Source organism: Miscanthus floridulus, chromosome 9 (assembly GCF_019320115.1).
Source record: "Miscanthus floridulus cultivar M001 chromosome 9, ASM1932011v1, whole genome shotgun sequence".
NCBI lineage: Eukaryota > Viridiplantae > Streptophyta > Magnoliopsida > Poales > Poaceae > Miscanthus > Miscanthus floridulus.
Genome location: NC_089588.1, coordinates 45,740,359 through 45,767,851, shown reverse-complemented (window position 1 = coordinate 45,767,851; position 27,493 = coordinate 45,740,359). Strand labels below are relative to the sequence as shown.

The 27,493-nt window shown below is 47.9% G+C and overlaps 1 pseudogene; it reads left to right on the top strand.

The window, feature by feature from the left end:
• The window catches only part of LOC136479797 (disease resistance protein Pik-2-like), a 33,126-nt pseudogene extending 9,126 nt beyond the window's left edge, over positions 1–24,000 (top strand).
• Positions 24,001–27,493: the final 3,493 nt, after the last annotated feature.

Sequence of the window (27,493 nt, the reverse complement as noted above, 5' to 3'; positions counted from 1 at the left end):
ACTCTACCACATCACCCTGCTTTGCGCATTCGCTCGCTTATATATGCGTACTTGCTTGCTTGCTTCCATAATACACCACTATACTTATTGTTAACTCCACTTCGCATTATATCGGGGATGTGATGCTGGTGGTGAACCCCCAGGGAATGGTTTGGCTATGGGTGCCGGACTTGGTGGTGTGTGAGCGTGCTGCGTGTGTCTTGGGTGCATGGAGAGTGAGGGTTGTGTCGACCGAGCTGGAATAACGATGAGCCTAGGGCGAGTCTTGCCATGTGGTGCTACCTGGGCACTTAGATATGGAATACCTGTGGTGGGTAAATGGTAATTGGAGGTGTCCTTGGGTGTGAACCTCGAAGAGGTGGAGCCCGGGGTAGAGGTGCTGTGGTGGCATGTAAAATGGAAACCCTAATGAAGATATTCTGGCTTGGTCAATCCCTAAGGACTTACTAGTACTCAGACTCACCGGGAATCCTTTACATCCCACTCGCCCTATATGGTGCGGGACGGTCGGACTACTTGGTAGAACAATGCCACTACTGCTAGGTGAACGTGTGCAAGGAGGTACGGGGCGCGCGGTTTCCCCCACACCCTTCTGAGACTTTAGGAGGCCTTGTGGACTCGGCTCTTGACATCCGGAGGGCCCCGGCTCTGTCTACGACTCACAGTATCAGCCATCCCAGACTAGACTTGGGATGTTCTAGGGCTGAGAGGTAGGGTGTCATCGTTCTAGGCTAGCAAGCGGCCGGAATCTGCCTAGACGGGGCACCATCGAGGATGGCTATCTTGTGGGTATGTAAAACCTCTACAGAGTGTTTGGTTGATCGATCGATATATATGCCGACTTGTCGGCTATGGACCTTCCCTGGGTTTTGCTTAAACTAGATAGGAGATGAGTCCTTCTTTCCTCCCTCCAGGGTTGGGGGTATTTTCTGGTCATGAGCCTTGGGGGCTATGGGCCGTTGAGACAAGGCCGAGAGGGAGTTGGCCTGTTGACCTGAGTGTGCGAGATGAGATATGGTGTGGTGGTGTGGAGATGGTTTGGGATGGATGGTTTTGGATGGATGGTTGGTGGATGGATATGGATGGTGTGGTGGTGAATGTGTTAAAAATTGGATGTTATTACTATATTACTAAAGTTATTTACTTCTCATGCGCTAAGAATGCAAACCACAGCCAAATATTAGGATCGCCAGATCCCTTGTTTATCTTTTCCACTAAAGCTCATCGGTGCTGACCATGGCCTGCACACATCTGGCGATGTGCAGATTTCCTGCTTCTTAGAGATGCTGACTTTAGAAGGATTAGGAGGTCTCGTGCCTACGCTCAAGTTTGGTTCGGAGATGGAATCTATGCTGCACTATGCCAACTCTGATGATGCCCGTGAAGGAGGAGCCTTCACTTGATAGTCTTCCGCTAGATTAACTCTGTAATAGGTGTGTTCCCCAGTGATGTAACATCTTGTATTCTTGTAATCTTACGATATATGACTGTGACATCGACTGAAATATGATAATATGATGGAATCAGTTCTTGGTTTTATCATATTAAAAAAAATCATTCTGTGGATTTTCCCTTCAAGGAAAATTGAGGATGTTTCAGTTGGTATCAGAGCCATACTTGACCTTAGGACAAGACCTTTAGTACCAAACACTAGTTTAGAAGCCAAACATTCTATCTGTAGTGGAGTCATAGCTACTAACACTTGATTCCCCGTCTCTACCTTGAGTTCTACTACTAACCGACTATCCCCGATCTGAAAAGTTGACCACTAGGAAATGATTCCCTATGTCGTCCACGCAAGATCGATAGATGTGTGAGACACAAAGGCTTAGGAGTCGCCTTAAGTCAACACTATGCATATAGGAGTTGTAATGCTGCTTGAGTGCTTGGATCTTTTTGCCTCTTATGCTTCTTGTGTTTATATTGCTTGAGTGAAGAATGTAAAAGTATTTTATCTACGTGTGACTCCAGGCAAAAATCAAGGCCGTAATATGACTAGACAAGTGATTTTGACCACCGGTTGGACATATTAAGCCGGAACGTCATATCTTTACTCATCTATTTCAAAATCAACTTTAATTTTCAACTAGGCATGTTCAAAATGCTCTCTCTCATTTGTTGAAAACTTCTCCCGTTTGCAAAAGCAACACCATCATAAATGAAAAACTATTTTAAAACCCTCTAAAGCTACCAAAAGAAAGTGATTTCGATTCTTTTCCAAACCTACCTTAAATTTCAAAAGCTTTACGGAAAGCAGATTGAGAACCAACCGTGTTTCAAAAGGTGTGGAGAACTCATTTTCGAAAGACAAAAGTTTTGTTTTACACCATACCTTTAAAAAGCTTGTATTTATTTGATTTCAAAACAAAGATCTTGACTCTATTCTTAATTTGAGAAGTTCGTACAAATAAACCCTACCATTAAATCAAACTACAGATGAATTACTAAATAAAACATTTATAAAAGCATTACTTTTCAAAAGGAGAAAACAATTTCAAACTGTCCTCGAAACCTTTGAGAAAAAAGGAGAAAACAATTTCAAACTGTCCTCGAAACCTTTGAGAAAAAAAAGTGGAGTACAACCTATTTTAAAGCACTTTTATAATTTCAAAATCGTTAGGGTTGTATCCTTCTTGCTTACGAAATCTATAAAACAAATGATTTGGAACAATGTATCAAAAATTTTCACCACCAATTTAAAACCCACTTAAAAAGAGCCTTTCTAAAATTTTCATAAAGGGCTCTTTGCAAAAATTAAAATTGTGACAAACCCCGATTCAATCCTTCAAAAGGATCTCTTCCTCATTTATAAAATGAAGTTTCTCCATTTAAAAAGCCATATGCAAACAACTCTTTCCAAAAGCTCCTATTCAAAACTCCAACTGCGAAACAAATGCATTGGTGCATATGACTTGACAACGAGGACCCCTCTTCTCTAGTGACACTAACCCCTAAATCTCGAGGACGAGATTCCTGTAAGGAGGGTGGACTGTAACAACCCGGGTTTTTGGAGAAGCCAAAAATATGAACTTTTTAAATTTTTTTCCTACAATATGTGAAGCATGTAGATGCTAGGTCAAACAAAGAACAATTTATAAATAAATTGTTGCATACATATAGTGTTGCTTGTTGGAGCTTGCCGGAGTTCCTTATTTGGTTTAGGGTTTTTGTGTTGGAGAGCACAAGTCCGTAGCGAATCCTTTTGACTCCTTCTGGAATCTCTCATGAACCCTTGACCTAAATTCTATAATCAACCAACTATCTTTATCAACTCAATGCCCGTGGATTACCAACCCTTGACATGGACCCCACTACCCCTAGTTGACCTCTAGCGGACCCCGCTAGGAGGTGTACAAGTTGGCGACACATGTATACAATATAGGAGCCTTGGTTTATTTAGAAAATAGGAAAGCCAATTTGGCCCAAGCACATGACCAACCAGCCCAAGCAACAGAGTCGGCTCAGCCCAGCCTGCCTCGACCGGCCCAGCAGCTCAGCCGGCCTAGCACCGCCACCCGCACGCGCACAGCCACTGACGACCCGACCCCGCTCGTCAGCCATCACGCGCCGCACGCAGCCACATCGCACCAAGCGCCTGACGACCCGACCTCGCTTGTCAGCACAGTAGCGTCTTCTTCCCCTCGCTCACGCATTTTCCTCGCGCGACCGGGAGCCGACCGTGGAGCAGGCGTGGGCCCGGAGTCACGCACATCGCATGACCCTGTTTCCCCTTGTGCCGCGCCTACGCTACCGCACGTGAACCGTCGGATGCGCTGCACGCATCACCACCGCCCGATCGCCGTCCGCCATTGGAGCCCTTGGAGCTTGGCTATAAAAGCCAACGTCCGTGAGCCCTGACCCTCAGCCCGTTCGCCACCGCCGCTGGTGGCACAGCACCGCACAGCGTCAAGCCGAGAGAGAGGGAGGAGGGAGAGGCAAGGTGGAGAAGGAAGCCACTTTAGGGAGGACCTCGCTGGAGCCAGGAGCGCTGTCCCGATCGGCTACAGCGACGTAGCTGCTTGGCACGGCACTGCATCACCTCATCACGGCCTCGCCTCGCCACCGCACCGCCATTCTACCGCCACGAACCCTATGGTGCGCCATCTTGCTGAGACCACCTCTCTAGCCAAATGGAACGTGCACCGCCATGATCGAAACCTTGCTGAAGCTTCGAGCTCTGGCCTAGCCCAACTGGTAGCTAGGGAGACCACCATGGCCACGCTTGCTGAGACCTAGGACATGCTGTGTGCGCTGCCATCAACCAAAAGGAGGAACCCAGCCATGACGCTATACATCGAAATAAGAGCGCACATGCACGAGCACGCTCACCATGGCCGAGACCACAACCATGGCGAGACCACCGCGTATTCTACATCGCGGTAAAGGCAACATTGACACCCCGACTGGCTCCACCATGACGAAGAGAAGCACTGTGCTCATCTTAGCCAAGGAAGAAGCCCACCAGAGCCCTACGTTGCCACACCGCACCTCATCGGAGCGCCACCGCCTCTGTTTTGCCCCCACCACCATGGCTAGAGCCACTGGGAGCACCAGGAGCTCCTTCAACACACCCACCTTGGCCGTAGAAGCACCGTGGAGCTCACATGCTCCTCTAACTGGACTCTCGCTACCACTACAGCCCTGTCCATGCACGCCGACGAACCCACGCCGCCGTTCACCATGGCCGGGACCCTAGGAAGCCCTAGCCACCACCTTGACCCCACCACTGCACTTGCCAAGGCTTGGCGATGCTTTTTGCCTACCTTAATTGAACACCAGCACCGCGGGTAAGGCTCGCCAGTGACCTCGCTGCCGATGGGAGCCCCATCAGGGAAGAGTAGGGGATTTTCCCCTCGTCGACCACGTCGACCACATTCTGAGCAGCTCCGCCAAGCACCGACCATGGCCATGTCGACCACGTCCCGAGCAGCTCCGCCGAGCACCGACCATGACCACGTCGACCACGTCCCGAGCAGCTCTGCCAAGCACGGACCACGACCACGCCGACCACGTCGACTACAGCTCCGCCGAGCTCCGACCACGACCACGCCGACCATGTCCCGAGCAGGTCTGACCACAACCACGTCGTGCACGTGAACCAAACCCTGGGAAGGAGTAAGTGGACCAAGTCCTTCATGGACTGGCTCTGTGGTCTATGGACCAACGTAGGCGGGTTCACCATGAGCCACGCCTCGCCTACGCCCGTGGACCACGACCCGTTAGTGGCCCAGTAAGACGATGTGGCCGCACCAGCGCGCGCCACATGGCAGGCCAAGCCTGGCCCAAATCCAGGCCCAACCAGCCCAGTCGAGGCCCGGCCTGTATTGACCATTGACCGGTCAACGTTGATCGTTGACCGAGGCCACATGTCAGTGATCCAAGAGCCCCTGGTCCCACCTGTCAGTAGCTGATGACGTAGATGACGTCATGCTGGCGACATGATGATGTCAGCGGGACCCCACCTGTCAGTACCACAATCGATATGATGACATCATGCTGACGTCGCGATGACATCAGCATACCATGTGGACCAATCACTGTGTGACACGTGTCAGCCCTGAATTAACCAGCCTTTTTCCCATTTTCAGAGATGATTTAACTTTGGAAATTCATAACTAATTCATACGACCTCAGAAAAATGTGAAACCAGTTCTCACATTTTTCTAAAATCAAGCTCTACATGATGGACACGGTTTGGCCCTACCGTCTTGCAAAACACCTTCGTCGCCAATCCTAGCTGTGTTTGACAGCAGTAGGCACATCTTAGCCAGTCGTTGCCATGCCCGGCCAGCCATAGCCAGTCTTTGGCCAACCATAGCCACTTGTAGCCAGCCGCAGCCAGCTACAGCAAGCCACAACTAGCCACAGTAGGCTGTAGCTGGCCTCAGCTAGCCAGAAGAAGCCATAACCCTGGGACAAGTTACAACAACCCTTGGGCCTCCACATCTTTGTCGCAAAGTCGAATCCTAGTCGAATGCCATTCCCGTCACCGACGAATGCCCCTTCCTGCTCATTCTTATACTCGTTCGTACACTTACAATACGAGATCTTGATCTATCTATATCTGTCTGCACCATGCCCTTGTGCAGGTCTACCCATCCCCCTCGCTATGGAATGTGCTACTCTGCAGTCGTGTCGAGTTGTTGTGTCTTTCGGTCGTGTTTGGTTCTTATCGCTGTGTTGTTACCTATGTGCCGAGCCTTCGAGCTGGCTGAGGGATCGTACCTCGTTTGGACGTTACGAACGCGGGATCCGTCTCGCCATGACCGTGATGCCGAGTGTAACTCGACCCCTAGCTCTTTAGTTGACTTCATAAAACTACGGGTGTTAACTCCTACCTTCAGCCCTAGGACATGGTCGCAATGGATTCGATATCGATATCGATATCGATGCGGATATCACCCGCTCATATCGAGCCTTTCACGACCTAGCCTATGAGAGATGACCTGGGAGATAACAATCATGGAATGATGGATGCCAACTTGTTGGTGTAGCTTGTGGCCACGAGTTCGCCTCACCATGACCATGGAGCTACGCCACTCTTTTGCTTTTACTTGCCTCTTCGTGCTCAAACCTCCGTATGCTTGTACCTTGTATGACCATCGCATTTCTTTGATTCCCGCAGTGACAACCGCACCGCTATGAATTAGAGAGATGTCTTAGTGCCAGTGCACCTAAGTCGGGTACCCTACGAGTGGTTTGCGCACTTGATGTTTGTCGCTTCCTTCCAATGCCCTGTCTTTCGTCGTGGTGCGAGTGTTGGAAGAAGTAGACCTTGTCTCTTGTTGTTCTTGCTCTTGTTGCACCGTTAGCCCACTCTGTTCGATTTCGTCTTGCCCATGACGATTGGATTAAAGACCGAACTATCCCCTTTGGGTTAGCAAAGCAATGGTTTATGTCGTACCTCAGACCCGTGCATGTCGACCCGATCGACCATCTAAAAACCATCTTTCCCGAAGATGTTTCTGAGAACATGACATGGATGTGCCTAGCTACCCCCCGCTTCTTTTGCTTTGCTGAGCAACTCTCCTCTCGGCTCCCGACGTTATTATGCCGAGTGGATCGAGAGAAACGTTGATGTCCAATCTCTTTGCACTACCGCTTTCTACCATAGCGGGCGAGCCGAAGTACGTTGGAGCCAAGTCACAATAGTGTTAATCGTTCTTGTTTGCTGCTCGTGTCCAATTGTGACTTACGGGATAAGGCTATAAGAGCCAAACCCCGTCGTTCTTCTTTCTTGGGGCCCGACTTCCAATCCCCATCAATTCAATGACACCAGATCGAAAGATCATGAGCCGTGGTGTTTGCTCTGGATAAGCTCTGGCTTAAACAGTTTATCGTAAAGCCATACTGGCTTGGCCATGACTTAAGCTTGTGCTCAGCATACCACCACTCGTGTTTCTTTGGCCAGAGGGAATCGGACAACCGCCGAGAGGGCCAAGCCGTGTATCTTTTATTGTCTCGTTGGTGTTATTGGATTTTCCTACGTCTCGTCGTCTTTTCAAGTGTTGAGTGCTCTCTTGCCTTGCGTGTCGCTTTGCGGAGTAGCTAACGATCGGACCTAGAGAACGAGGACGACGACAAGGACCGCGGAATGGAGTCGACGTAGGAGGAGGTGACCCCGCTAATGGAACACCAACAAATGGAGAATTGTACCACTACTACCTCTACATCACAGGTGTCATGGCAGCACCCTCTTTTAGAGAATCCCATTAGACATTACATAATATCTAGAACTGCTAGCGCTTTATAATTATTCCTTTGCTAGTACTTTGATGCATGCTACTACCTGAGCCATTATTACCCTAATGCAACCCACTCTACCATGTCACCCTACTTTGCGCATTCGCTCACTTATATATGCGTACTTGCCTGCTTGCTTGCATAATACACCACTATACTTACTGTTAACTCCACTTCGCATTATATCGGGGATGTGATGCTGGTGGTGAACCCCTAGGGAATGGTTTGGCTATGGGTGCCGGACTTGGTGGTGTGTGAGCGTGCTGCATGTGTCTTGGGTGCATGGAGAGTGAGGGTTGTGTCGACCGAGCTGGAATAACGACGAGCCTGGGGCGAGTCTTGCCATGTGGTGCTACCTGGGCACTTGGATATGGAATACCTATGGCGGGTAAATGGTAATTGGAGGTGTCCTTGGGTGTGAACCTCGGAGAGGTGGAGCCTGGGGTAGATGTGCTATGGTGGCACATAAAATGGAAACCCTGATGAAGATATTCTGGCTTGGTCAATCCCTAAGGACTTACTAGTACTCAGACTCACCGGGAATCCTTTACATCCCACTCGCCCTATATGGTGCGAGACGGTCGGACTACTTGGTAGAACAATGCCACTACTGCTAGGCGAATGTGTGCAAGGAGGTACGGGGCGCGCGGTTTCCCCCACACCCTTCCGAGACTTCAGGAGGCCTTGTGGACCCGGCTCTTGACATCCGGAGGGCCCTGGCGCTGTCTACGACTCACAGTATCAGCCATCCCAGACTAGACTTGGGATGTTCTAGGGCTGAGAGGTAGGGTGGCATTGTTCTAGGCTAGCAAGCAGCCAGAATCTGCCTAGACAGGGCACCGTCGAGGATGGCTATCTTGTGGGTATGTGAAACCACTACAGAGTGTTTGGTTGATCGATCGATACATATGCCGACTTGTTGGCTATGGACCTTCCCTGGGTTTCGCTTAAACTAGATAGGAGATGAGTCCATCTTTCCTCCCTCCAGGGTTGGGGGTATTTTCTGGTCGTGAGCCTTGGGGGCTACGGGCCGTTGAGACAAGGCCGAGAGGGAGTTGGCCTGTCGACCTGAGTGTGCGAGATGAGATATGGTGTGGTGTTGTTGAGATGGTTTGGGATGGATGGTTTTGGATGGATGGTTTTGGATGGATGGTTGGTGGATGGATATGGATGGTGTGGTGGTGAATGTGTTAAAAATTGGATGTTATTTTTATATTACTAAAGTTATTTACTTCTCATGCGCTAAGAATGCAAACCACAGCCACATATTAGGAACGCCAGATCCCTTGTTTATCTTTTCCACTAAAGCTCATCGGTGCTGACCATGGCCTGTACACATCTGGCGGTGTGCAGATTTCCTGCTTCTCAGAGATGCTAACTTTAGAAGGATTAGGAGGTCTCGTGCCTACGCTCAAGTTTGGTTCGGAGATGGAATCTACGCTGCGCTATGCCAACTCTGATGATGCCCATGAAGGAGGAGCCTTCACTCAATAGTCTTCCGCTAGATTAACTCTGTAATAGGTGTGTTCCCCAGTGATGTAACATCTTGTATTCTTGTAATCTTACGATATATGACTGTGACATCGACTGAAATATGATAATATGATGGAATCAGTTCTTGGTTTTATCATATTAAAAAAATTCATTCTGTGGATTTTCCCTTCAAGGAAAATTGAGGATGTTTCTATAACCGTAGGAAAAGGCGAGGTGCGATCAGTCGGAATGTTCTAAAGCAAAGTTACGTAAGGTAAAACAAAGGAACGAACTACCCTTTTGTTCAGGTAGGAAGAAATTTCTCCATACAACAGTAAACAAAACAGAGAGGTAGTACTCAATATTTGTATATTTATGGAGCCCCCGAGCGACCCGGGTTGAAAGTGTTCGGGCAGGGGCGCTCTTTCAGGAGCATGTGCTTTAACCGAAGGTGTTTAGACCGGTTCTAAGGGAAAAAACGACGTAGCTGTTCAATGTTCCAAGTGTTGTTGAGAACATTGCTGTTGTTGTCCTCCAGTCAGTAGGTGCCCGGTCGGATTACCTCGGTTACCATATAGGGTCCTTCCCAGGGTGGAGAGAGCTTGTGTTTTTCCTTCATCGATTGGGTCCTTCATAGCACGAGATCACCGACTTCGAGAATCCTTCCTCTGATCTTCCTTTCGTGGTACTTGCGGAGGGTTTGTTGGTAGCAGGCGAAGCGGATGATGGTTGTCTCACAGGCCTCTTCGAGCAGGTCGACTGCGTCTTGTTGAGCCACCGTGGCTTGGTCGCGATCGAAAGCTTTTACTCTCGGTGCGCCGTGGTCGAGGTCAGAGGGCAACACAACTTCTACTCCGTAGGCCAGGAAGAAAGGTGTGAATCCCGTGGATCGGTTTGGGGTCGTTCTTAGGCTCTAGAGGATTACTGAGACCTCTGCAACCCACCGCCCGGCGTGTTTGTTGAGTCGGTCGAAGATGCGTGTTCAGCTACGACGATCAACGCAGTGTCATCCGATCGGCGCCGATCGTTCCTGTTCTTCTTGCCCCTCTGAGTGGAGGGGCCTTCATCTAGATCCGTGCGCTTGGGCTTGCCTTTGTCCCGGCCTTCGCTGAAGACCGCTCTGACCGCCTCCTCGCCAGAGGCATGGTTGGTGGTGACGTCGAGCAGATCGCGGGTGGTGCAGGGTTTTAGGCAGCCAAGCTTGTGGATCAGGGACTTACAGTTTGTCCCGGAGAGGAAAGCACTGATGACGTCTGCATCAACGACATCAGGGAGGGAGTTACAATGTTGGGAAAACCTGCGGATGTAATCTCGCAAGGATTCACTAGGCTCCTGCTGGCTGCTCTTGAGGTCCTAGGAGTTTCCTGAGCGGACGTACGTCCCCTGGAAATTCCCGACGAAGACCCTCTTGAGGTCTGCCCAGTCGCGGATGCTGTCGTGTGGAAGGAATTCGAGCCATGCCCGAACATGTTCCCCCACGCAAATGGGAGGATATTGGATGATGAAAAAGTCATCATCCACCCCTCTGGCTCGACAGGCGAGCCGGAAGGCTTCGAGCCAGATGCCTGGGTTCGTCTCCCTGGTGTATTTGGTGATGTTGGTGGGAGGCCAAAAACGTTGTGGAAACGGTGCTCTTCGGATGCGCCGGCTAAAGGCCCGTGGCCCCGGGCCCTCAGGGCTGGGGCTCTGGTTATCCGGCCGGTGATCACGCCTGGGGCGCGTTTCACCGCTTCCCTCGATGGTTCGGCCAAGGTCCGTGTCGCCTGCTGCCGTATGGCGGACGTCGTTGCCGTGTCGGGCCCAACGACGATTGCTAGCGACGCTATGAGCGTCTTGGTGCGTTTGGTGTGGAGCAGGCGCCTGGTTGGACCGTGGCGCGGCTGCCGCTCCCCGAGCCGAGCCTGCCGGCTACTGCGGTGAGCGAACGGATTGATCCGGCTGGTGCGTCCCCATCCCCCCGGTGGGGAGAGAGGGCGTGGGTCGGAGTCGTGGTGCAGAGCTTTCCGCCTGTTGGACAGCGGCGGCCTCTACTAGAACCCAGAGGTTCCAGTAGACTTCCCGCTCCTGAGGGTCGATGGGCTCGGGAACACCGCGGAGAAGCATTGCTGCAACAGCGATATTCTGGCCAGCCCGGGCAAATTGTGGGACATCGTTCCCCTCACTCACGATGTCATGCTGAACCTGATGAGCACGACCCCAGGCGCCACCCGCTAGGCCAGGCGCGTGGGGCGCAACGTGCTGTACCGACAGCACCGGTGCAGGCGGCGGCTGACTCTGCCGTCGTTGTCGTAATTCCTCAGCGTGTGCTTGCACAGATGGGACGGCTCCCGCACGTAGGTCCAGAGGGGTGTGAGTTTGCATAGACTCCGCAACCACCGGTGGTTGTCGTAGAGCGTCCACCATAGCGCACTCCCGGGACAGACAGTGGTGGGGTGCCACGTCACCGATGCTTGAACCGTCGCTCTCGCCATCACCATCCGGGAGTTTGTGGGAAATGGCAGGAACGAAGCCCGCCATTCCCATGAACTCGGACGTGAGGGGGGATGGTACCAGCATCCTTCGGAGCCCCCGAGCATAGGCGTCCACGGAGGACGCAAGGCCGTAGGGGAACCGATCGTATGGCGCTTGTGGCGTGGGCGGTACATTTCCTCTGGGTGACTGGTGAGAGATAGTAAATAAAGAGCGAGTAGTACGCATATTACTTACAACAGGGTTTGAGCAGAGAGTTTGCTCGGAATGAAGCGCAGATGCCACGCTGTCGAAGTCGCACGTCCTGGAGTCGATGGAGGACGTCCCTCCGATGGGTGCCGGGTCGTGAGCTTCCTCGCGGAGGTGGAGTACGCCGAGCCGGTCGGCGATGAAGTCTAGGCTCCCGAAGCGGAAGGCCTGGGATGGCTCAAAGACAGGTGGAACCCGCATCCTGGCGGGCGAGAGTGCGGGGAACTCGAGCGAGCCGAAGCGAATCGTATCGCCCGAGCCCGCCATGGCGGGGGTGGCAGAAAAATGGGCCATCCGATTACCAAAAAAGTGTTGAACGTACAGCGTCCTCCCCACGGACGGCGCCAACTGTCGGTGCAGAAAGTGACCAACTAGTAAATATTTGTAGTTTTGCTGTACGTTGTGATCGGTGGTGGCCTAGCACTCAATGACACAGGATTTATACTGGTTCAGGCAACGTGCCCTACGTCCAGTCGGGGTCGGTCGGTGATTTTATTCCTGAGCCCAGGTGCTCGAAGTCTGTAGTGGGGGTACAAACGAGAAGGAGGAAGAAGGGAGGATACAAGAGGTTCGGTTGGCTCCGACCGGAAGGGTCGCGGTCGGAACTGGGTGGTCCTGCGGTTGGGAGTGTTGATGTCGATCTAGTGAGTCTGAGCTTGAAGAAGTCGATCTCTTTTGGTTGGAGGGAGCGCATCCCCTTTTATAGATGAAGGGGTGGCTTTTACAGGTGAGAGGGAGAGAGTACATATATTTCTAAGCCTTGCTGCCTACGGTGATGAAAACTGGATAATGGTTGAAGCCCCCCAATACTGTCGATGTCGCTGTAGGATGTCAGATGTGCACGGGGGGTTGAGCTATCTTCTTCAGGAAGGATGGACGCCGGTACCTGCAAATACTTCTGGATGCCTTTGTCGCATGTGAGGAGCCGCGCAATGTTCACCTAGTATGGCAAATCCTGGAGCCCATACTGCGATCGATGTCTAGAGACACGCGGATGGCTTACCATATGGGAGGTTCTAGCGGCCCCTACAATACTTTGTGTCAGGGTGGCTGCAGAGCACTGTTTTGTGCAGGGTATGGTCCCTGGTACAGTGGTTTTGACTTGTTAGCCATACCTTGCCTTTCTTAGCACGTCTTCTGGTTCTCTCCGAACGGGGAGCCCCCGGTCGGATGACTCTAGTCGGCTCTCGGCGCGTCGGTCGGAGAAGAGCGGTGAGCAGGCTTCCTACGAGCCCCGGTCGTAGGGTCGGAGTCGCGGGGTCGGAGTAGGAAGCAGCGTTTTGGGCTAAGCCTTCCGATTGGAGAGACTGCTTGGAGACGGCTGGTGCCTGAAGCGAGTGCTCCGGTCGGAGAGGTGGGCCGAAGAAGTTGATGAGCGGGCGCCTGTTCTTAAGGGTAGACCTCCCGGTCGACGATCGGACTTTCCTTCCGGCCCGCTGTGTTTTAGTTTTTTGGGCCGGCCCATAAAACATATGTTGTTTTCCTGGGCCGAGCCCGGGCGTGGAAGACAGTCCTCGAGGGACCCCGGGTTTATGAACCCGACACTTTGTTACTCACTTAAGCTCACCTAATTATTGGGCCCGTTATGATTTTTTCTGGGAATTTTTTTAAAAAAAATGATACATTTTTTCCGTCGCCCAATGAAGTGGGCAGCATAAAACTACCTCAGATACATCAACTGCTCATCAACATATCTACCAAATGTTACCACTAAACATTTTACAACGATGAACAAACTAAAATCAACTGTCCTTGGGTATGTTGACAACGGCTGGCTCATGCATCTTGGCATATGCTGTTGGGGTTGGGGTAAAATTATCTTTGTACACCCCAACCCAAAATAATGTAACTGCACGGTACAGTTCCAACAGTACAAAGATGCTATGCAATCTGAAACACGAAGTGAGCATCTCATATTCTGAAAGAACCGGCTAGTAGAAGCTCCAAGGCCTTCAATTTGCATCCCAGATGGTCACGTCGTACATCGTTGTGTAGCTATGATGTATCCCCTCCATCCCAAACTATAAGTCATTCCAACTATCTTGAAGTGTCCAAACATCTTAAGTTTGACCAAATTTATATAATAAAATAGTAACATTTATGTTACGAAATAAGTGTTAGATTGTTCATTAATTATGTTTTCATAGTGTGCATATTTGATGTCATAAATCTTTGTAATTCTTTCTATAATATTGGTCAAACTTGAGCTACTTTGAGTCTACAAAAAAATTAAAATGACTTATAATTTGGAATGGAGGGAGTATTAGTCATATTTGAGGACCGAGGTTTCCTGCCTTTTTTTTAATAAATACTTTCATTATTTATTAATTATTTACTTGTTATATATATTTTAAAAATCGAGGACTAGGACTTGTTTGAGATCTGTACCGTAGCACAAGGCATAAAGAATTCATTTTTTGATCTCAATGCTTCATTTCTTTTCAGTGGGTGTCCTGGTGTGCTCTAATGCGGCAATTACCATTTTGGAGGTTGTAATACACTTTTTAAATAATGGTAGTTTACAGCCTGTATTTCTCATGTGTAATAATTACTGATAAGAAAGTGTGCCACTACGATCCATCTTACATTTCAATTCATGGTTGCCTTACATAATAATAATAACGTGATTCCACAACCAATGTATGCAGGTACTTCATCTTGATTGATGATATCTGGAATGTGTCAGCATGGGAGCTTGTACGATCTGCCTTACCTCGCAATGACAATGGAAGCAGAATTATTATTACTACAACACGCATTGAAGCAGTAGCCAAATCTTGTTGTACTGGTATTGCTGCACAAATGTATCAAGCAAAGCCCCCAAGTGACGAGGACTCCGAAAGATTATTCTTTAAGAGGCTATTTTTCTCGAGTGATGATTGCCACCCAGATTTGAGGAAAGTATCCGATGATATTTTAAAGAAATGTTGCGGCTTACCATTGGCCATAATCAGTATAGCTAGTTTATTAGCAAACAGAAGGAAAACGGTGGAAGTCTGGGTCAATGTATTGAGGTCTATTGCTGCTGTAGTTGACAAAGATTCTCCCATTGATAAGATGAAAAGAATTTTGTTGCTTAGTTACGTTGACCTTCCTCACCATTTAAAGAGTTGTTTGCTATATCTGAGTGTGTTTCCAGAGGATTCTTTGATTGATTGCCAACAGTTAATATTGATATGGGTAGCCGAAGGACTGATTCCTGGACAGGACAGGGAAAGTATGGAGCAGCTAGGGAGAAGTTACTTGAATGAGCTCATCAATAGAAGTTTGGTGCAGCCAACCAAGGTTGGGGGACACGGCGCAACAGTGAAACAGTGCAAAGTTCATGATGTCATACTTGAGTTCGTATTGTATCAAAGGCCGTGGAGGACAACTTTGTTACTATATGGAATGGTAATGGTTTTTCTAAAAATTATTCTTCGAACAAGATTCGCCGTCTATCCATCCAAAAAGACATTTCTTCCCAGGCGGAAGAGATTGCCAAGACAATAAAAAATGGAGCTCAGATCCGATCCATCAATATCTTTGGCTCAAATTCAGTTCTGGTTAATAAGCATGCCACAGAGTTCTTAAACAGCCAAGTCTTGCGGGTGCTGAATATAAAATGTGTGTTTCGTGAATGCCCTCTTGGACATGCCAAAAGTTTAGGTCAGTTGAAGTTCTTGAGGATAGACAGCAAATATTCGGCCAGCAAGCTTCCACAAGATATAGAAAAGCTGCAACATCTGGAGACACTAGATTTGAGATGGCAATGCTTTGGAAAGCTACCAGCAAGTATTATCCAGTTGCAGAAACTAGTGCGTCTTCATGTCAATCGGTGGGTGTGCCTACCCGATGGAATCGGAAGTCTTGAGACGTTGGAAGAGCTATCAAGGATCGATTTGGGTATTCAATCTGTAAAGTTTATCCAAGACTCAGTGATATGACCAATCTGAGAATACTTGAAATTGATTGGCCGTACTTTACTGAATTTCATGATATGGAGGGCCACAAGAAAGCATGTATCTCATTGCTCTCCAAGCTGTTCATGTGCCTGCGAGAACTATGTGTGTGGCAGAGTGATCTTGATGCCACATGTTCATTCATGGCTTCGTGTGTACCTACTCCACCACCGCTTCAAATGCTTCTTCTTGATACACATAACTTAAATAGGGTGGGCCCTCAAATTAGCTCACTAGTCAGCCTGACCCGCCTCCGCATTCTGGTCCGTGGTGAAGCAGGCAACGAAGGAATAAATATCCTAGCAAGCTTACCCATGCTGCTCTCTCTTACTGTTAGCTTATCCAATGACAAAGATGGAGATTCAGGCATCCGCTACACAATCAGCAGACAAGGATTCCAGCGTTTGGTCAAGTTTAATTTGCGCTTTTGGCCCGAGGTGGCATTGGAGTTTGAGCCAAGAGCCATGCCAAAACTCCAAAGGCTCAAACTGCACCTGATGGCACGGTGCCAGTTCAAGTTTGGGGAAGGTGGCCTCGTCCTTGGTCTGCAGAATTTGGGACTAGGCCTCAAACATGTGGCTGTCGAGGTTGACTGCGACGCTGCTGTTGCAGACGAGGTGGAGGCTTTGGAGGATGACATCAGGAGCACAGCAGCCGTCCATCCCAACCGTCCCATACTCCAAATCCAAAGAATTCGTCAAGATTGGATGGCTCAGGGGTGCAGCAGGCGTCCATCCGACCATGCTCAGTCTTTCAGGGAGCTTAAATTGGTTGTTCCAATTGCTATGTGGCTTTTAGTTCTGACAATGCCTAGATAGGTTTGCTTGCGTAGTTTTGTCTGGTACGATACTTCATTTTATTTTAGAAATTCTAGTCTTCTTTTTTATGCATTGTGTTCATCCGTCACATGGTTCATTATTGTATTTGTTTCCAAATTAAGATCGATCAGTATTTGTAACATAACTCCCAATTTTTTTTGTGTCATGTGGAACGTTATTTTAAGCTTGAGTAGAATACTTCAGTGACTGTTCTGTTAATTATTAGTGACATGTGTTACGGTGCTTGAGGGCAAACTGTGGTTCCTCCCCTTTGATCATTAATGAACCATTGAGACTAACTAGAAGTGCTTTAATGTTAAGAAGGGTAGCTTAGTAATTGTGCTGGTGCTTCATTAGTTCATTCACGTAACGTCTTTGATCTGGCGTGCAGAGGGCGACCGATGATCTCCCGTCTCTTGCGCACTTGGAACTGCTATTACTTATCCGTGTCTCCTAGAGCCACCGACCACTGCTGCTGCAGACATCGAATGGGAAGACAAAAAAAGGTTTGAGACTTCGTAGTACAGTTATAGAGCTTTGTGTTCATTTATTATGTGACATGCTGACTGAAATTTGGTAAGTAATTAGATATTTTTTCACTTTTCCTTTTGTGCAGTCGCCTGAAATCTGAGCTTGTTTCAGGCGACGCTCTGTCCGTTGGATGGTCTCGAAGATTCCTGCGCCTGGTTTGTTTCATATTGGGTCCGATGTTTCTTATTGGGTTCGGACACTGGAGACCGCACCTGCTAACACTGCACTCTAGCATGGCCGCCGCCCTACTCGAGTGCTCGACCACCTGCTGCTCTCCCACTCTCCCAGTGACCCAGTCCCAGATCTGCCGCTCCTCTACCTCCCACCACACGTGGAGAACCGGCGGCAGTGGCGCTGGCGCATCCCCTTCTCCTTCCCTTCAGCACCACAGTGGACCCCTAGTGGAGGAGCGGCGCACGCGCTGCAGCAGCAGTGGAGCAGCGTGCGAGGGGCAGCGGCGGTGGAGCAGTGCACCCTGGCGGTCATCCCGCATTTCCGTCGTGGTGCGCTGTTGAAGGTCTTGTATGTGCCCGCCACATCTCCTTCATGTTTGCTACTCTTTTGCTCATGTGTGTACTCGATCCGATTTCTTAATGCGGCGTAGATTTCATGGATCCATATGGTGAGGGCACATGGATGGATATTTGTGTGGGTGAGGTTCGAATGCTTCTAGGGTTTGTGCTGTATTTTACTGATGAGCAATTTTTGGTGAACTTTTTTTTGCAAATGGGGTGATGTTCTGTTAGTCCTTGTTAATTAGGGTTTGGTTTGATGGATTGTTCTAGTATTTGATGGGGTATTTGTGGTTGATTGAGGACAGGTAGTGGGGATTTGTCGAAAAACGAAAGGTCATAGGGGAGGAGACAACAAGATGTAGTAACGGGGAGGGACAACTTGATAGTGATTGTATCTTTCAAGTAAACAATCATGTACTACTACTTACACTCATACAAAATGGTGCGTTTGCATATCCTGGTGGGGGCTTACATCAAATTCTTGGGGAATGCACAATTTCATGGGATGTAAGGTAAAATCGTTTAGTGGTAGTCAAAATCAAATGGACATGTTTAGTTTTGCTACGCTATTTACCTGTCATTGTTTGAGATCTTGTGCTTTCTTTCCTGATATACGCAACGTGTTCCTATTTGGTGCCCATAGCTTAGGCCTGTAGTAATATTGTATTTGTTAGCCTAGCACTGCCTATGGGTTGCTGACTTGTTTCAGCTCATATGATGCGGTGTTGTTTGCTACTTATCAGCCTTGTGGCTGTTGCGTGGATAGGCTACTGGGTACGTTGCCAGCCTTGCTGATTTCTAGCCTATGAGGCTATGATCAGCTATACAATATAAGTTATTAAATGTTTAGGTGTTGCTCTGGTTTGTGTGCTTTCTTCCCAGTAGGTTCAGCCTTCCTGATCCCTTTGACACATATGTTTTGGTCCGGCTCTAAGCTGCAATTTGTGTGTTGCTTACCACTAAGTTCAGTTCGTTCGTTCCCTTTGAGTTCATAATTTCAGTTTACCTGTGAATTTCTATTGTCAGATAGCATGATTGTATCTTTCAAGTAAACAATCATATACTGGTACTGGATTACATTCTTGATTCGCAAGGCAGTTACAGTAAAGTCTCTAGAGACTATGGCTGAGTACATAGGAGCTACTAGAGTTTCCACCATATAACATGACTCAGATGCTCTACCACAGTGTAGCGAGGACACCTAGCCCACCGCGCCGTCGTCCAGAGGTGCTAGAGACTGCAGCCCAGTAGGATGAGATCATCAGGGGCGTTGCAGCGATAGAGGAGGAGCAGCTAGATGCTCAGCAGGAGGGTATGGTCGAGAGCGACCCTAGTGACAGTTCAGATGATGACTACCAGGCTATCCCTTAGATGCCTCCTCGACGACATGACAGTGAGGCCGGTGGCTCTAGCTCAGCTCCACCACAGCCACCACAGACAGATCCCGCTCTGTTTTCTATACTTGAGTGGATGAGGCAGGATCAGGCACGTAAGGCCTAGGAGACTGCAGCAGCCCTAACACAGGTTCAGGCCAGATAGGATGAGTTCCAGCGACAGCAGCAGGCTATACAGCAGCAGCAGCAGCTCCTAATCCAGCAGCAGTTACTTGGATTCATGCAACATGTCGTTACTACTATCGGGTCTGCACCGCCACAGCTTACACCTCAGCTCAGCCAACCTGTCACCACTATAGTGACTCCAACTTTACAGCATAGTGGGCTTCAGAGTCAGGGACAGCCAGCGACACAGTTTGCTTCACCGACAGAGCAGGTGTCTCAGTGGTTTCCTTCTCTAGTGACAGCCCAGGGTCCTTCCTTCACACCTATTATCACGGGCTTCACACCGGCTCAGAGCTCCTCAGTGCTTGTGACTGACACCCCAGTTTCCAGGAGCCTTGGTGCTACATTCAGTGAGTTGATAGGGCAGCCTACACCGCCAGAGCTACGCGTCCATGAACCTTCCACAGTCGCTCTAGTTACTGGGACTATAGAGACGCTCCCTTCATCTGTTGCATCATCAGAGCCAGCTGCTACAGTGATACCTGCAGAGTCACAGGCCGCACCAGTCCCAGATCCAACCCAGACCGCTTCAGCTTCAGTTCCAGTGACAGAGGGTCAAACAACTCAGAGCTCTGGATCAGAGGATGATGCTACCCAGTTTCAGATCGCTCACCGCACCTCAGCGCCCGACTCGTCTGCTCCAGCCCCGCCGACCGACCCTTAGTTTTGGTGCTTGACGCCAAAAGGGGAGAGGGATCGAGAATGTTAGATCTAGGGGGAGCGATATATCTAGGGGGAGCTTGCTTATTTATTACGTTTGGTTTTTATGTGTGATACATTACTATGCATTCATGTTTACTTTCATGCATTGAACTACATAAGTGTGATTGTGATATTTAAGTGATATTTATGTGATATGTGACATGTGTGCTCTCTACTTTGATCTTTATATATGTCATGTCACTTCATTATGCTCATTTGGTTTGCTTCCGCATTTTACTTCGATTCAAATGAGCTTTATTTCTTGTACTCATGCTTATTTCATATCTATTGAGTACATCATGTTGGCTTGGGTCATATAAGCTTGCCTAACTCTTTTTGTTCTCATTGTTAAAAGCTTATATGAACCAAGCATGTTGAAAACCTTATCTCTTTTACATACTCGAGGTTGTATTGTCATCAATCACCAAAAAGGGGGAGATTGAAAGCATCTAGGCCCCTAGTTGGGGTTCAGTGATTAATGACAATACGAGATTACTATGACTAACATGTGTTTTACAGAGGCAATTAAGTTAGGTCATGGTAATGGCAATTGATTGGGCAATCATGGTGGTCATGCCCCTACGATGGAAATCGTTTCGGTTTTCAATGATGGACGGCAAGCTTAAGGATGGACTAGTTCTAAGTGTCGTTTGGTGTTGGAGAGACACTTAGAGTAGTTTAGGACTTTGTTTTTCCTTTGGCCATACTATTAAGGGGGGTATGGACTAGTAGCTTGACCTATGTGAGTCTAGTGGGTTAGGGGTGGTGCACACTTGTCAAATCTAGCACTAGGTAGCTCAGGAGTAGCCCAAAGATCAATTAGAGCGAACTTTATTCACATATGATTTAGAGTTAGAAGTGAATGGAGGATCAAATGTTGACCGGACGCTGATTCGGTTGTGACCGAACACTGGCAGTAGAGTTCGGTCAGTTCATTTGATCAAGGAGAAGTCATCTGGTTGCGATCGAATGCTGATAGAAATGTGACCGGACGCTGGGTGCCAGAGTCCGCTCAACTCCAGTAAGGTTCCAGAGAGGGAGAATCCTGATCAGACATGTCCGGGCAGTGCTGACCGGACGCTGGTCAGGTTCCAGTTACTGACCAGACGCTGAACAGCAAAGCGATTGGACTCTGGGCTCCAGCATCCGATCAACATCAGTAAGGGTTTAGAGAGCAGTTTTCGTGACTGGACGCGTCCGGTCAGAGCTGATCGGACGCAGGTCAGAGTCTGGTCACAACTTAACGGCTCTATGGCGGGGATATCTGACCGGAGTGTCCAGTCACCTTGACCGGAGCGTCCGATCACCCCACAGAATGCTGACGCAACCTCCTAATGGTTCGTTTTGAATGAGGGGGTATAAATACTTCGTCTATTCATCCAAGGGAGGTCTCTTGCCCATTTGATCAGCTGAGAAACACCCTTGAGAGTGCTTTGGAGAGCAAGATCCTAGTAAGGTGATTGAGATTTGAGAATCCAAGATTAAGGCCTCATTAGTGCAAGGAGAGTAGCAAGTGTGCATCCACCCTTCTCATTAGGCTTGTTGTGGTCAAGTGAGAGTTTGTGCTTGTTACTCTTGGTGATCGCCATCACCTAGACGACTTGGTGGTGATCGGGAGTTTGGTGATCATCCGACGGAGCTTGTGGATGACCCAACTCAAGTTGTGAGCGGTTGTGGGTGATTCACCATGACGGAGTGTCGAAGAATCAACCCGTAGAGAGCACTTGATCCTTGCGCGGATCAAGGGGGAGCTACACCCTTGCGTGGGTGCTCCAACGAGGACTAGTGGAGAGTGGCGACTCTCCGATACCTCGGCAAAACATCGCCGCGTTCCTTCTCTCTTTACTTTGAGCATTTACATTTGAGCAATTCAATTCTTGTCTTTACATTCTTAGAATTGTCATGCTAGAGTAGGATTGGAACTTAGGGTGCTAAACTTTTGTGCGGTAGATCATTAGAATCACATTCTAGGCACAAGGGATGAAGTGGGCTAAGTGTATGGTTTAATTATTGCAAAGAATTTTAGAATTAGCCCAATTCACCCCCCTCTTGGGCATCTTGATCCTTTCAATATATTTGTCTTTGTGTTTGTATAGAAAAAAAGTTGTCTGTTTTTTGTGATTTGTGCCAGCACACACCACATTTATTGTTCATTTGTGTCTAGGACCTTCTTGTATGTTTGTCAACTTGATGCTGTTCTTATATAATATAACATCATCTTCCACAGTCACCATTAGTCAGGACCTAGAACCTTCCTTTTTCCAAAATGTAGCTAAGAATGGCATAAATGTTCATGTGATTTTAAATAGAGGTTCCTATACACAGAACCAACTCTTAAGTCTTACCTTCTATTTTTGCAGATTATGTGAGGGTGCTGAACTATTGGACTGGATTTTGTCCAGAAACCCACTTTATGCAGGTGTTCAGTTTAACCACACCCACCATATTTCAGGTTTGTAATGTTCAGAGCTACACAAACTGCATTAAGATGCACCTAAGATGATTATAAGTAGTAAATTTGCCTTGCACTTCTAGTTAACTTGAAGTATGAAGATGGCGTGTGGTACCTATGGCCTCAAGAAACCAAGGCATTGCCATTGGCATAGCTAATTGAAATTTAAATGAGCTTCAGATATGGCTAGCTGTCTTAGTTTTGGAGATGTGATTCAACTTTATAGGATTGTGAAGAGCAAGGTATAAAACAACTGCATCCCATGATGAATAACTCCATTTATGTGTAATGCTTGTGTGTTTGTGTCCCATTCTAAATCATGGTTCCTTTGTCCTGGTTTGATTTGTGTGTTTTATCCTTTTTGCAATTTCGCTACATGATCTATGGAGGATGATCATGTATGTAGCTTGCATTGATATAGCCTCAATGCTTTCGTTTTTTGTTTTTTTTGTCTATGATGGGCAACTGGTGGAAGGAAATTCAGTCTCAGTTGCACACACATATCTGGTGTCTCAACTGATTGTAGGCCCTAGTTTTTGTGTGCACGAAGTGTTGTGTGTCAATCTGATCTCTAATAGCAGGATGTGCTTGTCGCAGTTTGTCATTCTATCTTTGTTAATGCTAATAAACAAGTCTTCCTTGCATGTCTGCTTCATTTCCCAGGATATTTCGTGTTTTTTCCATAGTAAATTTTCATCAAAAGACTTCTGGTATGTTTTTGTGTCTCATATGACTTTTTGCTGCCACTAATGCATCCTCTCTGTCCTGTTTAAAGAATGCAAAACAAAGCACTGGTTTTTGTCATTTTTGTGCTTTCTAATATGGTCTCTAATAACTTTGATTGGACTACTTGCAGGGGGAGTTTTCAAGCTCAAGTTATTCTTGCCTGAAGACTATCAATGGTTCCACCAAAGGTATTTTGTTCTTACTCGACTCTTGACTAGGATTTCTGTGATATACTTCTATGGTTCTTCAAATTGCTAATAAGTACTAAATAGGTCTGCTGCTGAAATTTGTCTAGTTAAATGTAGGCTGAGTTGCAGGGTGCATCAAATTCAGAATGGTTATATATGTATTGCTGCTCAAATTCAGTGCTATACTTCAATGTATTGCTGTTCAAATAGGTCTGGTTGTGTCCCAGATTGTGAATCCTGGTTGTCTTTGTGAAATGTCGCCAAAACTGCTGGTTGAAGTGATAGTGCCACTGTTAGCAATCCTTAAACTGTTGTCTTTGTTTGTTCATTAGCACTAGTTAACTTTATTCTCAGCAGGCTTCTTCAGTTGCATGACCCGGAATTTTTAATTATATACATATACAGTATAATTTCATTAATAGCAAGTACTAGTTGCACTATTTCAAATGTGCAATTTTCATATTTGTGTTTTGTAATTTTTTAAGAACAGGAATATAGAAATACATAACAAATTCCTTTGCATAATTACAGGAACAAGGCTACAGAAGATGACAAGCAAGGAGCTGAAGGCCCCACAAGAGCACGAACTTCAAATTTTTCTTGGACGGATCATCTAATTCTTCCATTTTCTTGATCTTCTTTTACTTTTTGTTCGTCGCTTTCTGTTGTTACGTGCTTCTCTGGATCTCAAGTTCATCAGGATCTATTTCTTTCTTGGAGCAGGGTGCAGTGGCAGATTCGTTAATTTAACGCACAAAGCTATAGATGTTGTTCTCTTATAATGGGCCAAATTGCTTTATCTGTGTTTTGGGCTCAGTGTGCAAAACCCAAACGAGTTTGAGAACAGAGCCCCATGGTTAACGGGTTTATTTTTGGTGGGCCCGTTAAGGGATAGCAGTTTTTATCGGGTATTTTAGGATGCAAGCGTAAAAAACAACTGGGACAGATCCTGAGTTTTAGATAGAGATCTAGTGGCCTGTAGCCGTCGCCTGAAAAAAGTCTATATTTCAGGCATCTAAAATATAGCAAATCCCATATTTTTTTTATTGGATAAGCAATTCGATTTGTGCAAGCAACAGAAGAACGGGACATTGTCTGCATCAAGAGGGTACGTGTTATCAGCATCAAGGGGTATGCGGCGGGGGGGGGGGGGGGGGGTTGCCAGCGCAATTTTTTTTTTATTTTAACCTTTTTTTAATATAATTTTAAATTTAACACTGTCGGTTTTTTTTTAAAACTAACACTTTTGGCCGCGCCTATTGCCTTGGCATGGCCAAATGTATGTGCCGCGTCATGCATGGTGGCGTGGGAGAGGGCTGGCGTGGCGTGGGCCGGCTTGGGGGACCGATGACGTGGCAGGTCCTGCCGCGCCACCGACCCTGGCGCGGCAGTGCCGCGCCCTGTTACATGGCGCGGCTGGACCAAATATACCTCACGAGCAGCCAAACCACCTAGCCGCTGCGCCTGCCGCCGGCCCGGGCTACCTGGATGGTAGAATCGAAACGCGTCGCGCCTGTATTTTGTTGAGTTTTTTTTCACGGCCGAATAGAGAATTTGATAAGCCAATGATTAATTTTTCGTCTTTCATAATACGGTTATGCACCATTTTAACTAATCAATTACAAAAAATTGCCACCGGCGTCCAGATACGCCGGACTGTCGGTTCCCGAACGCAGGGTACTTAATCTCGCCAGCAGTGCTGCCGCGACTCAAAGAAACGAATAAGAAGCAAGTTGACAAGCTGCCACATAACAAATTCATTGTTTTGACATAAGTTTGAGATAACATAACCAAATAACCCTGCAAGTTTCGGATGCCAATATTCGTTTGACCTAACAAACTAAGACCCAGGAGTGTAAGGATCCCTCGGACGCCTCTGTCTCTTCAGATTTGTTGGCAACACATTGGGAGTGTAGCCAACGTCGGTATGGTCGCATCGACGGTGCATACAGCTCGTACCCTGCAGGTATATGATACGCACGATTACTTGTAATTCTTTATGATCGTTAGTTCATGTAGCCTACGTATTTAAATAAACTATCTTTGATAGTACCTGTGAGGCTCCTTGGGTATCAAGCGGGGCACCACCTAGCTGAGACATGCCGATCTCGTGCTGCGACCATTCGTCCCACTGGCTGTGCTGTCTGCGGAAGCCCGTGGTTTCGTCGTCGTCGTCGTCGTCCTCCACCTCGTCCTCGGTTGCAGGGTCCTTCCCAGCGCTATGATGTGGTGGTGTACGCACCGTGGTAGTGGCGCCCTGCGTCATCGACTGAGAAGAGCCGGCTGGTGTCCTCAAAGAGGCTGAAGACGTGCCACCCGACCGCGTGGGGAGTGGCGGTGCCTCATAAGGAGTGTCCATGTAGCTCAACTTCTGAGCTAGCTTCCTGCACCTCTTCTTCACCTTCGGCATAAATAGACGTTAAAGTTAGTTCATTACCCAAACGCATATACACTAAAGAAATATTTTCGAAACAGACAAGTTTATGTTTACCTCCACAAAAGCCGCGAGAACGCCTGGCCCCTGCCCTCTAGACTCGTGAAGCCGGAACGCTGCTTCGTTGGACAGCCTTGACAATTGTGTCGCCTGGGTATAGAAACGCGGTTGGATAGTTTTAATACACATACTTAATACCAAAAGGATAACAAATTGTACCATTCAAGTATCTTACCACATATCTTTGAAGCGGGGCTCTCTGTAGCTGTGTGTCCTCCCTAGTGGTAACATCGTACACATCTTCGATGACATCTTTCTCTGAGTCCTCGTCAATCGCCACGTCAATGTACGGGGGCTTGATATGTGTCCTCGTAGACCCGTGAAGCCACCGCAGGTACTCATCGAAGGTGTGCTGGTCGTGTGGAGGACCCACAAGGACCGCAAGTGGTACCCTGGTCTGTCACAAATGGATGTACGAGCTGTGTGTCACGCGCCAATCCTTGGTCTTGTACCTCTTTCTGCGGTCAAACCTGCAACAAAACGATGTTAGTTGTACCAAACACACCTCTAAATTGTAGCATTGTTATTAATCGATAACGCACCCGTGCAATGCTTGATTGGTGGAGTAAAGCGGTGGTGGGCAGCCTGTCATTCTTCCAAACTGTCTGTAGACCCGGACGAGCAAGTGAATCTCGACCACATGGAAGAAAATAAGAGGGACGTCGCAGCGATACTCGTGTGACTCGTCCCTAGTGACAGGACTCAGATAGCCCTGGAGCTCCGGAGAATCCCAAGGACACCAAAACACCTGAAATTTCGTAATTGTGTTAGGTTGTGATATAGTGTACATCGAAGAAGACACTACTACGATAGTATAGAGAGCGTAACCTGGTGCTGTGTCAGGACGTCGAGACCGTCTGTATACTCCATGTACTTGCGCCACGCATTCCCTCTAACTAACTGTGCTTCCGTCCAGACTATACAAAGCTGTAGGGAGTGTATCATGCCCGTTCCATCGCTACATTGAACATGATAATGAATTAGCAACAAATAATCTCATCATATCTAACTACTTGGAAGAATATAATGAACCGAAGTACTTACCGGTAAACCATTATTAAGGGGCCTCCCAACGGGCAATCGTTCCCAACACCAAACCTGGAGTAGGTAGGAGCAACCCCCAAGGTTCGCATGTCCTGAGGTGCGACGGCAGGCAACGCATAGCTATCGATACGTCCATGCCAGGACTGCGCTACCCCAGCTGTACCCCGCTATGTTCTCCCACGGCTAGCGAAGTATGTCAAGGAAGATCCAGCTGATGGTGTTGCCCGAGGCGTCTAGGAAGAGGAAAGCACCAAGAAAGTGCCAGAGCCACACTCGAGCGAACCTGTCGATCTGTGCCTCCTCAGCTTGTGGGTCCAAGTACTCAAAGCGCTCTGTGATCCAGGACGACGAAACACCAAAACTTTTCCTGTAATTGATCAAAGAAAATAAGACCCGATGCCAGCTGTAAAGCAATGCAAGTATTAAATAGGCTTGAATTACTCACTTATTTTTCTTGGAAGCATCGTCGTCCGGTGGAAGAAAACCAGTAAACTGAGCCACCAGCTCCCTCCAGTGATCGTTGTCAACTATCCCTGTCACTGGAAGTCCCTCCAACCGAAGGCCTAAAATAGCCTTCACGTCCTGCAAC